Source organism: Lathyrus oleraceus, chromosome 5 (genome assembly GCF_024323335.1).
Source record: "Lathyrus oleraceus cultivar Zhongwan6 chromosome 5, CAAS_Psat_ZW6_1.0, whole genome shotgun sequence".
Taxonomy (NCBI): domain Eukaryota; kingdom Viridiplantae; phylum Streptophyta; class Magnoliopsida; order Fabales; family Fabaceae; genus Lathyrus; species Lathyrus oleraceus.
Genome location: NC_066583.1, coordinates 460587127 through 460592566, shown reverse-complemented (window position 1 = coordinate 460592566; position 5440 = coordinate 460587127). Strand labels below are relative to the sequence as shown.

Genomic DNA, 5440 nt, shown 5'->3' with positions numbered 1-5440 from the left:
TATACAAATCAATTAAGTAATCCCTTAATCATGTGCAAATACCTTAAACAAGTACTAAAGTTTTGAAATAGAGGAATTATTTTACAAGCATATCAAGTGTATGGTTTCCTTGAAAAGAAACAATTGGTTTTATTAATGTTCTATCTCTTTACTCTCATATTATGTGCTTATACTTGAAATCATTATAAAAAGTACAAGTATTTGTTTATTGTTTCTTTTATTTATATTTGAATAAAAAATAAATTGGTTCTATGGTGTAGTGGTTAGCACTCTGGACTTTGAATCCAGCGACCTGGGTTCGACTCCCGGTAGGACCTTTTTCTTCTTTTGAGAACTCAGCGTTTCTTGTTAACCTTTGTGATTCCTGGGATGCTGGTAAGAAGCATAAAAAGAGAATGTAGATGCTGCAATAGCGTGTCTATTATACGGTGGTGGATTTTTCCTTCTGCCATTGACAACACGTTTAAAATATATCTATCAAAGATGCTTTGAAGGATTCAACAATATTGTTTTATACAAGTTCTAACATCATTAGCATTGCTTAGTCTATTAATTAACGTTTATTGTTATAATATCTTTATATTTCTCCTGTTCACAAATTGGTTCTATGGTGTAGTGGTTAGCACTCTGGACTTTGAATCCAGCGACCTGGGTTCGACTCCCGGTAGGACCTTTTTAAATTACATTTTGAAGCTGAATAAAATTGAACGGTTGTCCTTTTATTTGAGGTAATCATGAGAAGGCCATATCAGTTATAACAAGACATTGCTATGAGCTTCATACAAAGATACAATTTCTTGCAGCATTTTTTGTTATCTATGAGCTGTAAATGTTAGTCATTAGAACGAAAAAAAAAACACTACTTTTTTAAGCTTCCAAATTCTTCAAAACACAAGGCCATTTCAATAAATTAATATAGAGAAGGCCTACCCTATTAAATTCAAGTTTAATTGTTTTGATTAAAAGTATATATTAATTTAATTAAATCAATTTTAAATTTAACACATTCGCAAATTGAAGTTCAAAATCAATTTTAAGGATGATAATGTGAAAAGTTTAGATAATATATTATATTATCCATCCTTACATGAGCATTTAAAAAAAGCTTTATATTTGAGTCCATATCTATGTAAGCATCAATATTTATACATGTACTCGTATTGATACCTAAGTACACATACTCATACACGTTTATCTTTATTTTTAATAAAAAATTATCGATCAATTATATTTTATCATGTCCTTTTGATTTTTTAATAATATTTAAATTTTTTTGAATATATTATTGTTGGGTTAAAAAACAAACAAACATTTATATTAAAATATATAAAATTTAATAAAATCTAATAGTGATTATTTAATAAAATTGTTAGATTAACATGTGTATATAATAATGAAAATAAAAATATATAAATATATATTGTACCTATAATGGAATGAATTGGATACTAAGACACTTGTATCCGTATTTACACATGTTTATTTTAGTATATAATTGTTTGTACCCGTGCTCATACACATTTTGTGAGTTTTTACCTTACCCATTGTGAGTAATTTTTGTGGACATCCATTGGAGATTGATACAATTGTCATCCCTAATCAATTCATATATATATATATATATATATATATATATATATATATATATATATATATATATATATATATATATATATATATATATATATATATATATATATATATATATATATATATATATATATATTAAATGCAATTAAATTTCTGTTATTACCGGTTAGTTTTTCAAAAATAACAGAATTTAATTGTTGGGTCACTTTAGTTGTATTTATTTGTTATTCTCTCAATGTATAAATACTCTTGTAATATTCCCAATTCCAATTAATATCAAATTTACTATTCATCCAATATCATTTTGTTCTCTCTAATTCTCTCTCAACTTCATCTTCCCCAATTTCTTATCTTCCACCATTATCAAACCTTCAATTTTAGTCTTTATGCTCTAACATTTGGCATCAAGAGCTTTGGTTATTGATCCTAATCCACTGCAACAATCGCAACCATTTCCAATGATCGAGTTCCCACCAATCTCCCGATTCTTGATTCGAAGAACTATGATAAATGGGCGAAACAAATGAAGGTCTTGTTTGGTTATCAAGAGGTGCTTGAGATCGTCGTCAATGGAGTTACACAATTAGGGGCAGAAGCTATCGACATTCAAAGAGCTACACACAAAGAAGAGAAGAAGAAGGGTTACAAAGCCCTATTCTTGATTCATTTGTGTGTTGATGACGACAATTTCGAGAAGGTCGGCGATTGTGAATCGGCGAAGCAAGCATGGGAAATCTTGGAGAAAGCATATGTCGGTGCCGTCAAAGCGAAGGTTGTAAGGTTACAAACTTACAAGCGACAGTTCGAGTTAACACAAATGGAAGACAAAGAAGCGATCAACGACTACATTACGCGCATTACCCGGTTAGTTAATCAAATCAAATCTTGTGGGGAAACGATTCTTGAGCAGGATGTTGTATCGATTGTATTGCGTTCGTTAACGTCGCGTTTCGACAACATAGTTGTGGCTATTGAAGAATCAAAGGATCTAACAACTTTGAGCAAGGATGAATTGTAAAGTTCGTTAGAGGCACATGAATAAAGGATGGATGAGAGAGGCGCCGACAAAGCCAAAGCGGAGGTTGCTTTGCAAGTGCGTTTCAATGAAAAGAATAAGAGGTTGAAAGGAAAATTTGCGGCGAGAGATAAATCAAATTTTCAGAATTTTGGTTCAAATGATTCGTAAAATTCAAAGCATTCGACGAGTGAAAAGGGTGAAAGTAGCTCCAAGGATAGTGGTCATAGCAATGGTTTTAAGAAGCGTGATATGAGTAAGGTGCAATACTACAAGTGTAGAAAGTTTGGACACTTTGCAAATTCGTGTCGTGGTAAATCGAATGAGAATTACAATAATGAAGCCAAGGTTGTTAGGGAAGAGGTAGATGATGAGTACACACTTCTAGTAATGATCACGGAGGAGAGTTATGGCATTACGGATGTTCCGGGCAGCAACTACAGTAGTGACAATTTGCAGGACACCAGCTGTACCGTTCCAGAAAATAGCGAGAAAATGCATTCGGATCAAAGTGCATTGGTTACCGTTTGTGATGGAGTCTAAGGGAGAGATGAGTGGTACTTGGATTCCGGTTGTTCAACACATATGACGGGTCAAAAAGATTGGTTTGTGCAAATCAATCAAGTGGCAAAAAGTAAAGTCAAATTTGCCGACGACACCACTTTAAGCGCCGAAGGGGTAGGAGATGTTTTGATCGGAAAAAGGAATGGTGGACATTCAAGGATCAAAGATGTTTTGTATATACCAGGAATTAAGTGTAATCTTTTAATCATTGGCCAATTACTTGAAATAGGATACAAAATTCGTTTGGAGGACAAGATTTTACGCGTTTTGGATTCAAATGGTGTGTTGATTCTAAAAGCGTCGATGGCTGCCAATAGAACCTTTAAGGTTGAGTTAAAGGTTATGGAGCATAGTTGTCTAGCTACCACGACAAGTAGAGATGAGTGGTTATGGAATTACCGTCTTGGTCACCTTAATTTTAGGGATCTAAGAATGTTGCAACAAAGTGAAATGGTAACGAGGCTGCCACACATTAGTATTCCAACTGAATTGTGTGAGGAATGTGTGAAGGCTAAACAACACAAGAATGTGTTTAGCAAAGATGCGGGTCGAAGAACCAAAGGCTTACTTGAGGTGGTATGTTCCGACGTTTGCAGACTGATGCAAGTAGAGACTTATGGTGGCAATCGATATTTTGTTACGTTCATTAACGATTTTAGTAGGAAGCTTTGGACATATCTTATCAAGAGAAAAGATGAGGTATTTGGAGTTTTCAAGAATTTCAAATCCATGGTGGAGCGCCAAAACGGTCGGAAGCTCAAAATTCTCAAAACAGATGGTGGAGGTGAGTATACCTCTAGTGAGTTTGGATAGTTTTGTAATCTTGAGGGAATTGTACGTGAGGTGGTGCCTTCGTATACGCCTCAACAAAATGGGGTTGCCGAGAAGAAAAATCGTACAATAATGAACATGGTGCGTAGTATGCGTTATGGGAAAAATTTGCCTAAGGAATTGTGGGGTGAGGCCGTGTCTACATCCACCTACTTGTTGAATAGGTGTCCCACTAAGAAGCTGGAGAAACTCACACCGAAAGAGGCTTGGAGTGGCTTCAAACCGAATTTGAATCATTTGTGCGTTTTTGGATCGATTGCATATCGTCATGTACCGAACCAACTTCGGAAGAAGTTGGATGATAAGGATGAGAAGATGATATTTGTAGGATATCACTCTACTGGAGGGTACAAGTTATTCGATGGAAAAAATCGGAAGATCGTTATAACCCGGGATGTGACTTTTGATGAAGTCAAAAGTGCAGAAAATGCAGCAGTAACCAGTTACCCTACTAGTAGTAACCAGTTACTCACAGCAAAATAACAGTAGTAGTTTTTTGAAATCGTTGATCCAGAGGCTTCCGACACCGTTGTACCAACACCTACAGTAGCACAAAATGATGTTGTTAATAATGGTAGACCAGTGAGGCAAATAGCCTTGCCTCATAGACTCCGAGATTACGAAAGATTCCAAGATAACGGAGTGAATAACGATGGTGATTTTGTTTATTTCGCGCTTATGGCCGAATTTGAACCGGTAAATGAGGAAGAAGCCTTAAGTGATCCTAAGTGGATATGTGCAATGAAAGAGGATCTGGAATCTATTGAGAAAGACGGTACTTAGGAGTTGGTCGATTTACCACTTGGAAAGAAACCGATAGATGTGCGATGGGTCTATAAGGTTAAAGCAAATCCCAAAGGGGAAGTAATCAAGCACAAAGCTCGATTAGTGGCGAAGGGGTTCTTGCAACGAGAACGTATAAACTATGAGGAGGTATTCACACCGGTGGCTAGATTAGAGATTATTCGTTTGGTTATTGGTATTGCGCATAACAACAATTGGATGATTTACCAAATGGATGTCAAATCTGCGTTTTTGAATGGTCCTCTTGTTGAGGAAGTCTATGTGGGACATCCGCCCGGTTTCGTGATAAAAAAATAAAGAGATGAAGTATTACAAGCCACACAAGGCGTTGTATGGTTTAAAATAAGCTCCAAGAGCTTTGAACAAACGTATTGACGACTTTCTTATTGACATTGGTTTCAAACTATGTGTATCCGAACATGGAGTTTATGTGAGATCGGATACAAATGATGGTGTTATTATACTTTGCTTGTATGTTGATGATCTCTTGATTAGGGGAAGCCATGACAAGAGTATTTCAAGGTTCAAAAGTGAGCTCATGAGAGAGTTTGAGATGAAGGACCTTGGTGTCATGAATTACTTCCTTCGCATAGAGTTTCACAAGTCAAAAGTGGGGCTGCTTATGCACCAAAGGAG

The 5440-nt window shown here is 35.4% G+C and overlaps 2 non-coding genes across 2 annotated transcripts; both read left to right on the top strand.

Annotated features, from left to right (window-relative positions):
- The first annotated feature begins 245 nt into the window (after positions 1-245).
- On the top strand, positions 246-317 carry TRNAQ-UUG (transfer RNA glutamine (anticodon UUG)). Its single transcript has one exon. It is a non-coding gene; the product is annotated as a tRNA-Gln (tRNA).
- A 284-nt stretch (positions 318-601) lies between these two features.
- On the top strand, positions 602-673 carry TRNAQ-UUG (transfer RNA glutamine (anticodon UUG)). The gene has a single exon. It is a non-coding gene; the product is annotated as a tRNA-Gln (tRNA).
- The last annotated feature ends 4767 nt before the right edge of the window (positions 674-5440 follow it).